At 41.3% G+C, this 19,904-nt stretch overlaps 1 pseudogene; it reads right to left on the bottom strand.

The window, feature by feature from the left end:
- Window positions 1-3,374: 3,374 nt before the first annotated feature.
- LOC134360166 (uncharacterized protein K02A2.6-like) lies at window positions 3,375-4,009 on the bottom strand (annotated as a pseudogene).
- Between the last annotated feature and the right edge of the window lie 15,895 nt (window positions 4,010-19,904).

Below are 19,904 nucleotides of genomic sequence, written 5' to 3'. Positions count from 1 at the left end.
TCTTTCCCTGCACCACTCAGTTACCCATCCCTTATCTTGAATGGCCAGATTAATCAGGTCATCCAGACTGTCCTGCCCATCATGGATAGCAATCTCATGTTGGACATCTGTGTTCTGTCTGTGATGGAAGGCAGTGATGAGGAATTGCTCATTCCATCCTGCGTCCATGGCAAACATACAGAATTTAACTGTATAGTCTCTCACTGTCTCTCACTCTTGGTGCAGGTCTAGGAGTTGATGGGCAGCCTTCTGACCCCTACTGGAAGGTCAAAAACACCTTAACTCAGCAACAAATTGTGAAAACAATTGGGATGCAGGGGAGCCTTGATCCCATAGAGTGTTGAACAGTTTGAGTGGAGGTCCATCCAGGAGATTTACCATGTACGCCAGTTTATGCACATCATCATCAAACAGACTGGGCTGGGCTTGGAAAGTCAGCTGTGACGAATACACATAGATAAGATGTTAGCTGTCCTGTGTGATCAGCAGTTGGTCTGCCACCTGTCTTCAAGAGAGAGATAAGGGACACAATGAAACAGCACCTGGAGATGTGTAGAGAGCTGTCTGGAGCGGCTCCCCCTTTGAACCCTGAACTATTTGAAGTGATGGACAGGCGATACCCCAGCAGGGGGATAAAAAGTGACAGAATCGCTAAGGCAGGACACACGACACCCGAGGTAATGAGACCCTGGAAGCGGTGCGCCTCTCACGAGTCGGTGGGAAGTATCGGACCTTAAACGCACAGGGTGGAAAGGTACGATCAGCGGGAACCCGGTGTGTGTCCACCCTCGCTTGGGTGCCGGGTTCACTGCAGAGGATCGACCGCATCTGGAGGAGGGGTCACAGTCGGTGACCTCAGGTGACATCACCAAGGACCTGCCCAAAAGCTGCTTGTGAACCATATCACCAGTCTGTGAGTGAAGCCGTGTCTGAATGATCAGTCGTTCCCGTTCTCTCTCTCTCTCTCCCCCCCACGTTGTCCATCGCCATGGCAACGATTACTGCGAACTGAACTAAATTGGACTGAACTTTGGGTCACTTTGAAATTGGTCATTTATCCCTAGACAATGATAGAGCTTGATTGATGCTGTTATCTTAATTCTGTGCACGTGTGTTTATCATTGCTGAACTGTTGCATTTATTATCCTTTCGATTACTGTGTTGCTTGTTTCTTTAATAAAACTTTCTTAGTTCTAGTACTCCAGACTCCAACTGAGTGATCCATTTCTGCTGGTTTGGCAACCCAGTTACGGGGTACGTAACACAGCTCACACTGAGTAATAAAATTCCTACAGCAGTCAGGGTCGTTAAAGTATCTGCTCAGCAAAGCAATACATGGAAGTCAATTCTGGTCCAGACGCAGGAGCTGGGGCATTAGTAGCAGAAGTTATTGGGCAACAGAAGAGGAGGATCTATGAGATGCTGCAAGTGGGACTGACATGGCCAAAGACTGCTGAATTGCATTTGTGAGAACGCTAATCACAGTCAGCTGACGTTGGCTGTCGGCTGTAAGCTGATGGACTCTGGCTGTGAGAGCAGAGATCACTGCCACCTGATTATGATTGCTTGTGGTGAGCTGTTGAAGTATTGCTGCCAGGAATGACACCTGTTCCTCCAGCTGAGACTCGGCTTGTGGAAGTGAGGTTTTCTGTCGTATTGCTTTGGTCACTTCTCCCAACACAGATTCAATCACCTGCAACTTCTCCCCTACCTGGCCAATGAATCTCAGGGCCAAGGTCAGCTGTTCTCTCTCTTTTCTGGGTCCACTTTCATGGTTGAGACTTGCTGTCAACACGTTCAGATATGGCCCAAGCGTGGAGAGAGAGAGACACTGAAGTGAGTCAGTAGTTCATTGACTTTAATGAGTACTGTTGCAGAATTTAAAGGAAACGAAAAACAATAAACTTTAGGCCAACTAGAATGAAAAGAAGGGAGCTAAATGCCACCATAATTAAATAGTAATTAGCTGGAACATATATATTCACAACCACGAATACCAAACCTGTTCTGTAGCCCACCTACACTAGCATGAAGCTCTTGTTGCAGAGTTCGTGGTTGTCACGTGAAGTCCGGAAGGCTGAGGCCATAGCTGTGGATCAGCTCTACATGGGATTCTTTGCTGTCAAAAGCACTGAGTACACTGCTTGCATACAGATGTGGTATCTCCATCTATGGAGTACACAAGTCTTCTTGCTAGGGCTTTCTTTCAGTTGATGCCCAGGTGACCACGGTTGAATTGTTTCAGTAGTTTTGGTCGAAGTGCTCATGAAATCACTATTCTGTCTCCAAACATTAGGCAGGAAACCACAGTTAAGAGGGATGTATAATGTCAGTAGAAGGTTACGACATCTTCATCAACTTTGACTGGCCATCCATCAGTGGGGTATCTGAGAGATATGATGAACAAAAGATCTGCAGCTGTTTCTGCCCTGATTTTGTTGACCATGACCAGAAAACCTTCAGCTGCATCCAGTACAACCCAGTAAACTTTGAGATCAACTGATGCCACAGCCACAACTGCATCTTCATGTTCAGTATCCTGCTGATTCATAGGTCTGGAGAGGGGATCTGTCTGACCAAGTTCCCGGTGTGTACTTGATTTCAAAATCGTAGGCTAGGTTAATAACATCATTGCTCACCTTTATAGTTGGTTTACGCTGTACACCAGGATGCTTTTATTCATCCCAAAAACGGACAACAGTGGTTTCTGATCAGTAAGGAGAGTAAAACTTCTGCCATAATGCATGTTGTGGAATTTCTTCATAGTCAAGATAATTCCCAAAACTTTCTTCTCAATTTGTCCATAGTTCCTTTCTGCTGTGGTCAATAATCTGGCTGAATGCATGACACATTTCTTAGAGCCATCAGGGAAGATATGGGATATGACACTCATACCCCATAGTTGGACGGATCCTTCACAAATTACGTCTGGCACCTTTGAGTTGAGATGCATCAAGTGAAGGTTGGAGTACAGCATGTTCTTCACCTGATCAAAAGCCTCGTGGCATTCTTTGGACCATTTCCACGTGGCACCCTTGTTGTGCAGGGCCTATCCATTGCCGGGAGGAATAATCAGTAATGACTGTTCATGCCCAAAAATGATTGTAAGGTGCTAGCAGAGGCATATTTAAGATAACAGCAATGATTCCTGGATCTGGGCAATGACCATACTCATCTATGATGATAGAACTCAGCAGGCCAGGCAGCATCTATGGAAAAGAGTAAACAATCATCTTTTCAGGCCGAGACCCTTCATCAGTACTCTTTTCCATAGATGCTGACTGGCCTGCTGAGCTCCTCTAGCATTTTGTTTGTGTTGCTTTGGATTCCATGTTTGTCATCTATGATGTATCTCAGATACTTGATTGAAGGCATCAGGGAGCTGAATTGTTCTGCCTAGAGTCTTGTAGTCTGTTCAAAATGTGGTCCAAGAGGTGACATAGTTCTGTCTGTTCCATGGCCATTATAATGATATCATTGTGGTAAATGACAAAACCGTCAATACCACTTCGCATGGTATCCATAAGCTGCTGTAAAATTGAAAGTACTACCTTTACCTCGAAAAGCAGATGGAGGAAGGAATACATCCCCTTATGTGTTGTAATGCTGAGAAGCTCCTGTGAATTTTCTGTCTCTTCTACCTGGCAGTAGACTTCAGCCAAGTCCAACTGCAAAGTAAAGACCATCATTCAGTTTTGCAAAGAGATCTGCAGGTTCTGGTAATGGGTACCGCTGTGTCTCCATAGCTGGTTTGAGACCAGTTGAACAGTTTGCACACATCCTCACTGTACCATTGGGTTTCTTGATGATAACTACTGGAGCTGCACAATGTGATCAGTTGACAGTTTTTCATCACACCAGCTTGTTTTAGGTGACTTAACTCTTGCACCACGATTGGCAAAGCTGCATATGGTATCGGTATTTTGGGACAGGCTTCGTGTCTGGCTGGAGATGCAGTCTGCTTGCAGTTTGGTGCAGCAACGTAAACCATCTCAAAACACTGCTTCATAGTGCTGGTGCAGTTTTTGTTGTATGGTCTTACATACTGATGGTGGTATGACATCGAATGACATGATTTAAGTGGCCACTGCCTTCATACAACACTTCATTCAGAGGGATTCACCAGGCATCAAGCTTGTTCATCAGGGACATTCAAATCTGGCTGGTCTGTTAGGTAACACACACCATTAACTTAGTTACCGTTCAGCTTCACCATGCAGTGCTGTTTGACAATCAACTGGAGGGTTCTACCTGATACACTGCAAGTGGGGTAATGAGTTGATTAGATTGATGGGGACCTAAGAGCTTGCCACATGTGTTTGGAGATCATGGTGATGCCGGATGCTGTATCGAGTTGTAGCTTAACCAAGTGATGGTTGATAAATATGTTGATGTACCACCTCCTGGGGATGAAGTCAACCTTGAACGTGAACATTCAACTCCTTTCAGACTTTGATGGCTTTTGAAACTTTTTCACTGGCCTAAAAGACAGTGATGGATGGCAAAAGCCTTCTTTGTGACCAGAGCCTTAGCATTTTCTGCAAATGTGTTTCTTGTATTGTCAGTTTGCTGCGTAATGCCACACTCCACAGTTCCAACAAGATATGGTTGGCCGCTTGGAGACCTGCTGAGTGATGAGGTCTGGGCTACTGGAAACAGCACTGACCCAGTTCTGTTCGACCAGGATGGAAGCGTGTTTCAGGCTTACCCACTGCTGGCGTTTGTGAGTGACAGCCTGTAGAATCATATCTGCGTCTTGCTCCAGTCTGGTCAGCAGCAGCTCGTGAATGTCTGTATCACCAGGTGCCTGAAGTTCATAAATACAAATCAGACACTTGAGCTGTGATTCAGTTATGTTAACCAGCTTGAACTTTGCACATTCACGATTGACGACTCTGCCATATGTGATGAAGTCATTACTGTCATGTTTAACAAATTTTAGACAGTGAAAGCAAACATTGCAGAGGTATGACTGCTCTCCAAAAATGTTTGTTAACTGTTGGATAATTCATCAAACAATAGGTCACCCGAGTTCTCAGGCAGGATTGACATAACTCAGCAGTACCTGATTTTTGAAGCAAAGTGTGTTTCTTCCACGAGTCATCTTTACTGGCAAATTTTACCTGGAATATATGATCATAACATTTGAACCAGGATTCAAATGTAACTCCCGAAGAGGCATCGAACTGGAAGTTGGTCTTGTGCATTGAGACAGGTATAATTAGCAATCCTATAGTTAGAGATCATAGAAACATAGAAAACATACAGCACAATACAGGCCCTTCAGCCCACAAAGCTGTGCCGAGCATGTCCCTACCTTAGAACTACCTCGGCTTTACCCATAGCCCTCTATTTTTCTAAGCTCCATGTAGCCATCCAGAAGTCCCTTAAAAGACCCTATCGTTTCCACCTCCACCACAGTTGCCGGCAGCCCATTCCACGCACTCACCACTCTCTGTGTAAAAAACTTACCCCTGACATCTCCTCTGTACCTACTTACAAGCACCTTAAAACTATGCCCTCTCGTGCTAGCCACTTCAGCCCTGGGGAGAAGCCTCTGACTATCCACACAATCAATGCTTCTCATTATCTTGTACACCTCTATCAGGTCACCTCTCATCCTCTGTCGCTCCAAGGAGAAAAGGCTGAGTTCACTCAACCTATTCTTATAAGGCATGCTCCCCAATCCAGGCAACATCCTTGTAAATCTCCTCTGCACCCTTTCTATGGTTTCCACGTCGTGAGGTGACCAGAATTGAGCACAGTACTCCAAGTGGGGTCTAACCAGGGTCCTACATAGCTGCAACATTACCTCTCGGCTCTTAATCTCAATTTCATGATTGATGAAGGCCAATACACCGTACGCCTTCTTAACGACAGAGTCAACCTGCGCAGCAGCTTTGAGTGTCCTGTAGACTCGGACCCCAAGATCCCTCTGATCCTCCAGTCTTCCCTACTATTTGATGCAATGAAACTCAGTGACAGCTGCCACTTAACAGACAGGAGATTTTGCTCAAAAGATCGTGAATTTTCTGACTTTTCAATTAATAAATAATTACCGTGAATAATTGTTACAGCTTGCAGAAACAACTGATGCCGATTGGTCAGCTGATGACCAATCCCAGGCTGGCTTTCGCTGATTGATTGTTGTTCCTAACAACATCTCAAATGTTCTTGGGTATTCCATTTAAATAGTTGTGCTCTGAATGCTCTGCCTTCAGGGCAGATTATAATTGGTGTGGTGTCTATCATGTATTTGACTGATCGCGTGTTCAGAGATACCCACCATGGCAATGTCCTATGTGGTTGCCTTAAGTAAACTCTTACGTGAGGTGGACGACACCAGGATCATTTGTGGGCATTTCATTGCTGATCTCAACACTGGACTTGCTGAAAGAAACAAACTGACAAAACATCTTTACATTCTGCAGGAGAAGGGCTTCAGTCTCCCATTCAGACCTGCTCCTATGGAAGCCAAAAACAATAAATGATTTCTGAAAGCTTTGTGGAAACAACAACATCAAAGCTGTTTGTATTGGGCTCCACACATCAAAGTTGCTGGTTCCAGCATCTGCAGAATTCCTCGTGTTTATGTTGTACTGGGCACTGTGGAATTCCTGATCACTGCCCGAACTGTCACAAGGATATAATCCACCATAGTATCGAAATTGTAGTCCACAATATGTTTGACTCATTATAAAATGGGAATAACTGTATGGAAATGTTAACACGTCATGAAAACATGAACAAAATGTAGTTTTGTTGGATTGACATTAATCGAAGCATGATAATGAAAATGACTTCAATAGAATAGAACGTCCTAAGCAGAGTACAATGTGCAGACAATATAACCAGCAGGCAACGGAAGACAGGTTTCTATGAATCTGTACCTACCCTGCACCACTTCACTAGGGCCAGTTCAAGCTGAATGGCTGCTGACAGTTATGTAAGAACCATTTCCTCAGGGGACCATGTCTTGTGAACGCTGGGCCTCAGTCCTACCCTACAGGCTCAGATTTATGAAAAATTGAGAAGCAGACCAGAGGTCAAATGCCACCCTAGTCTCTTCTGCTGTTGACTCACCATTGAGTTCAGCAACGGGCACTGATACAAACTCCGAGGTCATCTTCTTTGTTTTATAGTTGGGAGAGCAGATGTATGATTGATGATCTCTTTAGTTTGAGTGGTGTCCCAAACATGTGGAAAAAAGTAAATGAAATATTTTACTTTAATTTCTACATTTTATTGACTAAGTTATTTCTAATTACCTCTTAATTTTCAATTTGTTTCAATAATTCTTCAGTATCTCCAAAAGTCAGGGATGTTTAGAAATACTTGAAACCGATCACGACCTTATGAGATGCCCAAGGGTACAAAACGTCAGCACACCTCTGGCCCTGCTCATTGAGAATTGGTACTTCAGTGTGAATGAGAGGACACCATTGGTGATGATTCCAGGGAGTTAGTGGTATCCAGGATTAACCTGATAATTAAAAACCTCACCTTTTGATTCCTAAACACAAGGAAGTACAGTGTAAAATCAATAAATGTATTCTTATATACAGTGCCTATAATAAATATTCACACCCTTGGCAGATTTCGTGTTTTATTGTTTTACAACATTGAATCACAGTGGATTTAATTTGGCTTTTTTTGACACTGATCAACAGAAAAAGACTCCTTCATGTCACACTGAAAACAGATCTCTACAAAGTGATCTAAATTAATTACACCTATAACACACAAAATAATTGATTGCATAAGCATTCACACCCTTCAAGTCCGTGTTTAGTAGTTTCACCTTTGGTAGCAATTACAGCCTTGAGTCTGTGTGGATAGGTCTCTATCAGCTTTGCACATCTGGACAAAATTTTCCCCATTACAAAACTGCTCAAGCTCTGTCAAATTGTATGGGGATCGTGAGTAAACAGCCCTCTTCAAGTCAAGCCACAAATTCTCAATTGGATTGAGGTCTGGCTCTGACAAGGACTTTAACTTTGTGATTTTTAAACCAGTCCTGTGTAGCTTTGGCTTTATGCTTGAGGTTATTGTCTTGCTGGAAAATAAATCTTCTCCCAAGTCGCAGTTCACTTGCAGACAGCATTCGGTTTTTCCCCAGTATTTCCCTGTATTCATTTTACCCTCGACCTTCACAAGCCTTCCAGGGCCTACTGCAGTGAAGCATCCCCACAGCGTGATGCAGCCACCACTGTTCTTAAAGGTTGGGATGATGTGCTTTTAATGATATGTGGTGTTTGGCTTATGCTAAATATGGTGTTTAGTCTGATGGCCAAAAAGCTCATTTTTGGTTTCATCAGACCATAGAACCTTCCTCCAGCTGACTTCAGAATCTCCCACAAGCCTTCTGGCAAGTCCTTGCTGAGATTACAAGTGAGTGTTTTTCAATAGTGGCTTTCTCTTTGCCTCTCTCCCATAAAGCCACAACTAGTGAAGCACTCAGGCAACAGCTGTTGGAAGCAGTCTCTCCCATCGCAGCCACTGAAGCTTGTAACTCCTCCAGAGTTGTCACAGGTCTCTTGGTGGCCTCCCTCACTAGTCCCCTTCTTGCACGGTCACTCAGTTTTTGAGGATGGCCTGCTCGAGGCAGATTTACAGCTGTGCCATATTCTTTCCATTTCTTGATGATTGACTTAACTGTACTCCAAGGGATATTGAGTGACTTGAAAATTTTCTGACTTGTGCTTTCCAATAGTATTTTCATGGAGTTGATTAGAGTGTTTTTTTGTCTTCATGGTGTAGTTTTTTCCAGTATACTGACTCACCAGTAGTTGGACCTTCCAGGTAGAGGTGTACTTTTACTACAATCAATTGAATCACCTTGACTGTACACTAATTATCTCCATTAAACTAATTATGCAACTTCTAAAACCAATTAGCTGCAACAGTGATGATTTGGTGTGTTATATTAAAGGGGGTGAATACTTATGCAATCAATTATTTTGTGTTTTATATCTGTAATTAATTTAGATCACTTTGTGGAGATCTGTTTTCACTTTGACACAAAAGAATCTTTATCTGTTGATCACTGTCAAAAAGCCAAATTAAATCCACTGTGATTCGATGTTGTAAAACAATAAAACATGAAAACTTCCAAGGGGGGAGAATATTTTTTATAGGCACTGTATGAACCCTGTGCTTCTTGGTTTTGTTCTGCATTTAAATCCCCCATCCCCCCACAGTTATATTTATAAATTTCAGAACTGAATGCAGTATTCAATCATCTGATTAAGGCTTTGTGCAGCAGAAGCTGTACCCATGTTTTTAAATACTAAAATCTTGTTGTTCATAGGCAATATTTCATTATTCTTTGTGATCAAATTTATCTGTCTGTTCTGTACCTTTAAATGTTTTTTTGTATTTTTCCAGCTACCCTAATTAGCCTGTCAAGTGCAAAGTTGAGTCAATTGTTATATGCACAGGTATGCATGTGCACAGGTGTAATTAAAAACTTATTTGACCTGGACCCACTGCAACTTGCCTGTCACCACAATAGGTCTACTACGGATGCAAACTCACTGATGAAGCTGGCCGAGTTTAAAACTATCTGCAGCTTTTTCTGATCCTGTGCAATGGCCCCTCCATATCAGGTGGTGTTCAATGCTCTCCAAGGTACACCTGCAGAAATTTGTGAGTGTCTTTGGTGACATATCAATTCTCCTCAAACTCTTAATGAAATATAGCCACTGCCATGCCTTCTTTGTAATTGTTGGGACCAGATTAGATCCTCAGAGATGTTAACACCCAGGAACTTGAAACTGCTCAGCGTTTCCCCTTCTGATCCCTCAGTGAGGACTGGTGTCATCCAGTGCATGCGCGCTGCTACCATCATGGAGGAGGTACAGGAGCCTGAAGAAACACACTCAACGTTTCGGGAACAGCTTCGTCCTCTCTGCCATCAAATTTCCGAATGGACAATGGAGCCATGAACACTACCTTGCTATTTGTTTCCTCTCTTTTTGCACTAAGTAAATTAAATTTTCTTTTTTTATATGTGCTTCTTAATGTAATTTGCACTTTTATTATTATGTAGTGCAATGTGCTGTTGCCACAAAACAAAAAAATTCATGACATATGCCAGAGATACTAAACCTGATTCTGATTCTTATTTGCAGCAGCATCACAGGTACATGGTATCAGATATATAGCATTCATTGGAAAAATATAAATTAAACATTGATTATACAAACATTGCATGTATCTTCCCACTTCCTTTGACTTTCTTTCTCATATTTGCACACATTGAAAATAGGAAAGCAGAGTTCCATACGCAGAATACGAGATAATACCAGTCACATTCCCGACAGTCAGCATATAAGCCCATTGCTTACAGTCTCTGTCTCCTGTCTAGCAACCACTTACAATCCCACAGCACTGGGTTACCTACTGAAAAAAAAAGTCATGCACTGAACTTCTATCAAAATTTTATTGGGATTCATAACTATTCCATTATTCAGGATAAATTATGTCTCCATCAGAAAATCCAACTGTATTGGTCCAACCTTACAAAATCCGCACTGACCCTCTTTGATCAGTGAGTGCAGTTCCAGATTTTCAGTCAGTCTGCGGAGACAAGGAACAAAGAAGAAATACAATAAAACAATTGCATGCGCTCGTAATTGAAATAAAAAAAATTAAAAAAAAAATGCTTCTGATAAAGGGCGTTTATCAGAAGCACTTTGGATTCAAATATTAATTCTTTTACTCTTTCTACAGATGCTGCCTGACTTGCTAATTGTTTCCACATTTCCTGCTCCTTTTTAGAACGTTTACCTATTTTTACTTGGATTCCAATTTAATTAAGACAGAAAAGATTTATAACTATGGAATTTAACAATAGCTTCAGTAGTTCTTATGGTCTTCTCTCAGTTTTTCTTCCCTTGATCCAAATTCAAGGGAAGAAAATTGAACCTAATTTAGGCAACATGGTACCATAATGGTTCGTACAACACTTTACAGTACGGGTGATTCAGGTTCAATTCCTGTCGTTGCCTGTAAGGAGTTTAAAGAGTTTGTACATTCGCTTCGTGACCACATGGGTTTTCTCCGGGTACTCTGGTTTCCTCCCACGGTCCAAAAACATACCGGTTGGTAGGTTCATAGTTCGTTCTAAATTGTCCCGTGATTAGGCTAGGATTACTATTGGGGGATTGCTGTCTGGTGTTATTCAAGGGAAGGGACTATTCAGCACTGTATCTCAATAAATAAATAAATAAAATTATTCAGTTCAATAAGTAAGCTAAGCAGGCATAACACTGTACTAGTCGCTGTTTTAATTGTTTACTGTGCACTTGGTTGTCCAGCTGTGGCTTTTTGCTTTACCTTCCTTGTGGATCTTGCCTCTTAGAAAGTACACATGTGCCATTCTTCATCATCTGAAGAAGAAATAATTAAATCTCCAGTCCTCATTCAACCTGACTTGTATTGTGTCCATTCACTGATTCATAGGAACAATTGCTGTAAAAACATGCCTGAGGACAGAAACTCACATGTAATTGCTCTTGATTTCAGTCTCATTGACTATTAAATTAATAAGATCTCATTATCCACAGTCCTAAAAATTAACTATCTGGTGCTTGATGTCTGATGGCTAAACAACATTAATGCAAAATGACATTAATATGATTAAAATATTGCTGTAACTTTCAGAGGGAGTTAAAATTAACTGTAGTTGCTACGTATACATAAAAGAAAAAGAGAGAAATGCATTGTTTCTGTCAAGTCAAATCAGTGAGGATTGTGCTGGGAAGCCCACAGATGTCACCTCACTTTTGGCGCCAGCGGAGCAGGCCTACAACTCATTACCCTAACCATTCATCTTTGAAATGTCTTTGAAAGGGCGGTAGGAGAAGATGGTGACGTGCCTGCGTGTGCACAGCCCTCCGGTGAAAAATGATATCGTATCTGTTAAATAGGGGCCGTGGACAATTCTGATTTGATGGAGAATGGACGTGAAAGCACAGAAGAACATCTGGAGAAATTTCTGAAATGCCCATTCGCTGCTGTCGTTACTGTGTGGTTGGGAATCTTTCGGAGGGTAGGCATCAAAATCCCCGGCCTTGCCTGCTTTTGGTGACCGAGAAGGAGGTCGAATCGTTCGGACAGAGATGGCGCTCAGCACTCGGTGTCGGAGAGTTGATCAGAGCTCGAAGTTTTCGGATGACTCAGAGTCGCACTGTGGTCGGCATGGCAGGGAGAGTTTTTCTTCCTTCTCCCATCTGCGTGAGATGTGGGACATTTGAGAAACTTTGAACTTTACTGTGCTCATGGACTTCTTCATCAAGTTATGGTATTGTTGCACTGTTGTAACTATATGTTATAATTATGTGGTTTTGTCAGTTTTTTCAGTCTTGGTCTGTCCTGTGTTTTGTGATATCACACCGGAGGAAATAATGTATCATTTCTGAATGCATGCATTACTAAATGACAATAAAGAGAACTACGTGTCTTCATTATCTAAAATGTGGGAGGAAACCAGAGAACTGTGCAGTCACGGGGAGAACTCCTTATAGAGAGCAGCAAGAATCAAACACTGATCTTACAGCTGGTACAATGAGGTGTGGCATTAAGCACCATGCTACCATGCAGCCCCACAGAAGGAGGCATATCTTGCAGATAAAGCTCTCTGCTGTATTCATATTAAATAGTTTATATGACCCACATGATGTCGAATAACCTTGTAAATACTCACCGGCTGCTTCTTGTTTATCGTATATAATGTTTATCACAGTGATGATGTTGCTGCTCACAACATCTCAGAATCTGCACTAATGCACTTCCAGATATAAACGTTTTAGACTGGAAGCACTAACATATCTCATGAAGGTGTACTTACATCTCATATTTACTTTCAGTACAAAACATTTGATCTGGCAGCATGGTAATGTAATGGTTAGCACAACACTTTACAGTACCGGCGACCCGGGTACAATTCCCACTGCTGCCTGTAAGGAGTTTGTACGTTCTCCCTGCGGCTGCTCAGATCTCCCCCCGGGTGTTCTGGTTTCTTCCCACAGTCCAAACACGTACTGGTTCATAGGTTGATTGGTCACTGTCAATTGTCCCGTGATTAGGCCAGGGTTAAATCGAGGTTTACTGATGGTGTGGCTCAAACGGGCCGAAAGGGTCTGTTGCACACCACAACTCAATAAATAAATAAATACCGGGGGTGATTGGTAAGTTTGTGGCCTAAGGTAGAAGGACTCAATTTTAGAAAACGTAGCATGTTTATTTTTCAACATAGTCCCCTCCTACATTAACACACTTAGTCCAGCGGTCATGGAGCATATGGCTCCCTGCTTTGTAGAAGTCGGTGTCTTGGACCTCCAGAAGTGGTCCACAGCAGGGGTGATTGATAAGTTCGTGGCCTGAAGTAGAAGGAGATGAGTTATTAAATTCAAACTTTCTGCATAATCACTCAAAGAGTTGAACTGCATGTGCATGTAACGAGAGCCGCATAACTCATCTCCTTCTACCTTAGACCACAAACTTATCAATCACCCCTGCTGTGCACCACCTGGAGGTCCAAGACGCTCTCGTTACATGCACGTGCAGTTCAACTCTTTGAGTGATAATGCAGAAATCAATCACCCCTCGTATACATTTGCAGTGTGCAGCTAGGGCTGTGACATGTCATATGAAATTAGTAATTTCACAGCACTTAACACTTTCATCAATGTGATGTCAGGTCTGAACCATCTTGTATGGGCAGAATGGAGATTACCTGACATATACTAGAATATTGTGAAAACAGGGGTACCACCCCAATATTGTACCTATTTCATTGTGTGAGCTCTACATTTGCGTCTTTGAAAAACTATGCAGACCTTTCTATTGGATGAGTTCATAGGAAGTCAGTCAGCCTGGCCAGACTGTTTCAGAAGCATATAGTGAACCTGATCTTATCAATATCAGAAGGAAAGCTGTTTTGGGACAGAGGTCCATATTATCTCCTATTTGGTGTCAGTGGAAAGTGGAACAGTAGGCTTAGTTTTATGATCAGTGGTCAAGCTATGGAGTTCATCATTAATCTTGAAGAAAGTCTCCCAAATCTCTGCAATGCATTCTTTCTCTATTCCTATAATATATTATTATCTAGTTTTGTGACAGCCAATATCCCAAATCACAAAGCAGGACATAATATTACGATTTTTCTTTCCATAACTTTTTGATACACTGCAAAATAAAGTTTGGATCGTGCATATTAGATTGAAGTATCACAAATTTTTAAAATATAGATTTTATTATTTAACAAAATCAATGTTAAAACTTGCTGCTAGCAACAAGCCCCACACAATCCATGTGATAAGCATTCATGAGGCAAGCACACATCTAACTTTTGTGAATCCCTGAGCATTGACTTGCTGTGCACAGTGACAGCATCTTAAATAATAAGATACCATTACAAGATATGAGTGCAGGGCAAAACATTCTTTACCCGATAAATAGCTAAAAAAAAATCACGTGCCCAAGCTTAGCCCACTGTCAAATTACCATGCACTATGAACATTCTCACTGTGTCAGATTAGGAATATTAGATCTAGTGCAGGTTCAATGTCACATTCCCCAGTATATCTATTGGAATTAAAATTGGAATAGGAATAAAAAATATATTGAAGAAATGCAGCAAATTCGCTTTCTGCCACTCAACTTCACAAGGTCTCTCGAATGTACTGGGGAAACTTGGTTATTGTTGACAGGTTGTGATTTTTCCCACTTTTACAGGATTCTCACAACTTAGTAGCATCCACACAGAGAAATGTCAGCACTTTGGATAGAATTGTTTACATCTCCCAACAGGTTCTTGTGCATCATGTTTTGAAATATTTAGCTTAAGAAATTACAATCTGCTTACATAAAGTTAGTTTACTTTTCAAGTCATAAATTTGCTAAGTAGTAATTATACATTAATATCTTGATTTAAAATCCTCAAACAAGAATGCATTATATTGTCAGCTTGTTTTACAGACAAAATAACAAATAAATATCTGGTGATTCACTGAATTACCAGTGTGTACCTGGGGCAAGTTTGCAAAGCAGTGAATATTTTGGAGAAGTAGGGAATCGCAGGCAACACTTGCGAAATTTTGAGTACTTATTCACTCTTTTAGACCTAGGCATAACTAATTTCGATTTTGTTCTTTAACCATTCCTACCTGCAGTTGAGAAGGTAGTGGTAAGCTCCCTGATTTAATTTTTAGAGCTCTTCTTATTAGTGAAGATACTCCCACAGGACTGGAGAGGGGGTTCCAGGACATAGGTCATTATATTTCTAGATCCATCTGGGGCACAACTTTGAGGGTTGGTCCAGCTGTACTTGCGATCAGTGTTAACCCCCAAGATGTTAATGGTGGGGTCTTGTTTATGGTAATCCAATTGAAAGTCGAGAGTAGGCCATTATACCTAGTCTATTGGAAATTGTGATTATATGATACCTTTATAGGTAAATATCACTTGCCACCTTTTAACCAATACCTGAATGAAGAAACTCTCTTTGGGCTTCCAGCCAGGTACAGGTATTGATATTAATTGATGTTTTAATGTCAGACTCTGCCATCTTCACCAGGGTTGACGCCAAGGCATCTCTAGTTTAGAGGTATATATACTAGACGTACCTAGGCATCATCTCTCATGAAGATGGCAGAGTTTGTCATCAAAACATTGGTTAAAATCAATATGAGTAAGGGCTGGAAGCCTGTGAAGAGTTTATTCATCACATATACTGGGAAACCACTAGATCCTATGCCTGAAAATTTTGTGTATAGATCAGAATCTGAATCAGGCTCATTACTACTAGCATGCATCGTGAAATTTGTTAATTAGCAGCAGTACAATGCATGATAACATAGAAATAAATAAATAAATCACAGTAAATAAATATATATGTACCGTATACTGAATAGATTAAAATCATGCAAAAACAGAAATAGTACATTTTTTAAAAGTTGAAGTAGTGTTCATGGGCTCAATGTCCATTTAAGAATCGAATGGCAGAGGGGAAGAAGCTGTTCCCAAATCACTGAGTGTGTGCTTCTGTATCTCCTTCCTGACGGTAACAATGAGAAGAGGGCATAGCCTGGGTGATGGAGGTATTTAATAATGGATGTTGCTTTTCTGAGGCACCACTCCCTGAATGTCTTAGATACTCTAGAAGCTAGTACCCAAGATGAAGCTGACTTCTTCTTTAAAGCTGCATTAATATGTTGGGTCCAGGTACAACCATAGAGATCTGATACCCAGGAACCCGAAATTGCTCACACTCACTACTTCTAATCCCTCTATGAGGATTAGTTTGTATTCCCTTGTCTTACCCATCCTGAAGTCCACGATCAGCTCTTTCATCTTAGTGCCATTGAGTGCAAGGTTGTTGCTTTAATGTCACAGTCGGATTAGGTTAGCTTGCTGTTGGGACCAATTACACACATCTCACCTCTTGAATATAGCTCTTTGATCCATGTTGGACAGGCTTATAATGAGGCCTGAAGTATATGATCCTGGAAAAACCCAAAATGAGCATCGGTGAGCAGGTTATTGGAATACTACTGCTGCTTTATTGCTGACACATTCTATATTTTTGCTGAGTCTTTAGAAAATCTAAATACTATCTTGGTTTCGTGCTGTCTATATCTTTATACTCAATACCATGTTGAGACTTTGAAGCTTCTGTAAAAAGTTGTTTAGAAATGAAGGAAGATTACTTTGTAGGCATGCTTTTAAATTTGGGGATTTTTAGGTTGAACAACCTATTAAACTTAACACTCAAATATATGCTAACTTTAATTACTTTAATAATTGTAATCTAAAAATGTATTAAAACACATTTGGTCAGAATGCTATTGTTTACTCAGTAATGCAAATGTCATTTTATAATATCTTTTAATGAAACCAATTATGAACACTATTGCTTGTTGATCTTTTTTGAGCTCTATAGAGATTGACAGAAACAAGCCTTTGTCTGAAAGTGTACTCTAAATCTTTCAACGAGCAGATAAATGTTACCATAAAATAAAAGGAATAGGAATAGGCCATTCACCTCCTTAAGCTTGTTCTACTGTTCAATATGATCTGCGTTGAATTGTATTTTGACTCCTTGGGTTCATTACAATTAATTACCTTTCTTAAGAAATAACTTTAGTTCTTTATACTATTTCTAAAATAATTTTAGTTTTGTATTTTCACTTAACACAGACTCAATAACTTTATATACAGTTTTCCACACTTACATTTCCCTTCATGTATCAAAGGATTGTCTGTTATAACTTGTGAATAGGCTAATATTTATTTATAGGGTCATGCTCTCTTTTTCTGGAACTGCACCATAGGAAATGGTTTCTCTCTGTCTACTCAGCCTTCACATTAAATAAGCCTAAACACCTCAATTTATTCTTCTTTGCTGAAGGGAAGTTCACTTCAGCACATTGATCTCACACAAATTAACCCTTTCATTCAGATTCCACATGATTTTGTACTTCATTTTATCTCCACAAGACCACTTATGCCTAAGTAAATAGTTGGAGAAAAATACGGGTTTAGAAGCATGTCTATTTTACATCTGGACTGATGTACTGTAGACCGACAAAACATTTCGTGATGTGTCTGAAGAATCAAGGACTTGGACATAGTGTTCATAAATTATTTCAATATCACTGAGAATATTTGTGTTTAAAACTGTGCTTAGAAATAAAATCAAAAATTTGGTCACCATTACCAAAAGAGGGAGCTGCATATCAATGCAAAAATGCTGGACATCTTGAAAACCAGGGGATAGATTTAAACAATAACCGCTTATGAACCCTGACAGTCTACTTTTCATCCCTATTTTCTTAAGCTTCCAAAATATGTAGGAAAGATTTTCCATGAATATCTGAGAACCTTCTGAACTCATTATTCAGTGCAACATACACAAAATGCTGGAGAAACTCTGCAGGTCGGGCAGTTTCTAGGAAGACAAAGGAGCAGTTAATTCCATAAGGACTGATGAAGGGTTTCAGCCACAAAACATCCACTTTTTATTCCTCTCCATAGAAGCTGTATGACCTACTGAGGTCTGAATTCTTCCAGCCTTTTGTGTGTTGCTTTGGAATTCCGGCACCTGCAGAATCTCTTGTCTTTCTCATTATTCATCCATGCTTCTCATTTTGTAAGAATTATTCATCGACTAGAAGTATCAGGCTCAAACACAGTCTCTCCATCTTTTCTCAGCATAATGACTACGCACCCACAATTTCCTCTTGGTTTTCCTTTCCACACCTTGTAGCACTTTGGGTGACAACCTTGCCATTCCTTCAGCACTTTTGTCTGTTTTTATGAGGCCGAGCTGCTAGCTCGACACTCAACCTAGCATGGATGGACAAGTTTACTATACACTGTCAGGATAGATCTATAGAGTCTCTCAAAAGCAGAGGTAGAGGTGTATACCTCATGATCAACTCATCTCGGTGCAGAAACATATCAGTGTTGTCCCAGTCCTGCTCTCCCGGCCAGAAACATCTAGCAGTTAAGTGCCGTCCTTCTTACCTACTGCGGGAGTCATTTTAGTAGCAGTCTACGTTCCAACTCAGGCCAATGTCAATCACGTTTTAGATGATCTGAGCAATGGGATCAAGATGCATGAAACAGTACATCCTAAAGCCCTCACCATCGTTTTGGGAGGTTTTAACCAGGCCAGTCTGAAAAAAATCACTAAGCAATTACCATCAACAGATCACTTGAAATACTAGAGGAAACAACACACTGGACCATTGCTACACCACCATTAGAATGCCTACCATGCTATTCCACGCCCTCACTTCAGGAAGTCTGAGTATAGGCAGAGACTGAAGACTGAGGTACCAGTAGCGAGGACTAAGAAGGTATGGAAAAGGGAAGCACAGGAGCGCCTACAGGACTGCTTTGAATCGGTGGGCTGGACTGTATTCAGGGATTCATCTTCAAACCTGGACGTGTATGCTGAAGATGTTGCCGACTTCATTAAAACCTGTGTGGATGAGTGTGTGCCTACAAAGATTTACTGTACATTCCCAAACCAAAAGCCATGGATGAACCAGCAGGTACGTCATCTGTTGAAGGCTAGATCTGTGGCATTCAGGTCTAGTGATCCAAGCTGGTACCAGAAAACCAGGTATGATTTGTGGAGGGCTATTTCAAAAGTGAGGGGCAATTTCGAACAAGGTTGGAGGTGACATTGGATGTACGACAACTCTGGCGGGGCTTGCAAGACATAACTTCTTACAAAGCAAAACCCAATAACATGAATGGCAGCAATGCTCCACTACCAGATGAACTCAACGCCTTCTATGCCTGCTTTGAAAGGGAGAATATAACTACAGCTGTGAAATCCTTGCTGCACCTGATGACCCTGTGATCTCTGTCTCAGTGGCTGATGTTAGACTGTCTTTAAAGAGAGTGAACCCTCGCAAGGTGGAAGGTCCCGATGGAGTACCTGGTAAGGCTCTGAAAACCTGTGCCAACCAACTGGCCGGAGTATTCAGGACATTTTCAACCTCTCACTGAATGGGCAGAATTGCCTACTTGCTTCAAAAAGGCAACAGTTATACCAGTACCTAAGAAGCAAATGTGGTCTGCCTTAATGACTATCACCCGGTAGCACTCACAGTGATGAAATGCTTTGAGAGGTTGGTCATGATTAGACTGAACTCCTGCTTCAGCAGGGACCTGGACCCATTGCAATTTGCCTCTTGCCACAATAAGTCAATGGCAGATGCAATCTCAATGGCTCTCTACATGGCTTTAGACCACCTGGACAACTCAAACACCTATGTCAAGATGCTGTTCATTGACGAAAGCTCAGCATTTACTACCATCATTTCTACAATGCTGATTGAGAAGTTGCAGAACCTGGGCCTCTGTACTTCTCTCTGCAATTG

This window comes from Mobula hypostoma, chromosome 22 (genome assembly GCF_963921235.1).
Source record: "Mobula hypostoma chromosome 22, sMobHyp1.1, whole genome shotgun sequence".
Lineage (NCBI taxonomy): Eukaryota > Metazoa > Chordata > Chondrichthyes > Myliobatiformes > Myliobatidae > Mobula > Mobula hypostoma.
Note: the sequence above shows the minus strand (reverse complement) of the source record. Positions and strands in the feature narration are given on the sequence as shown.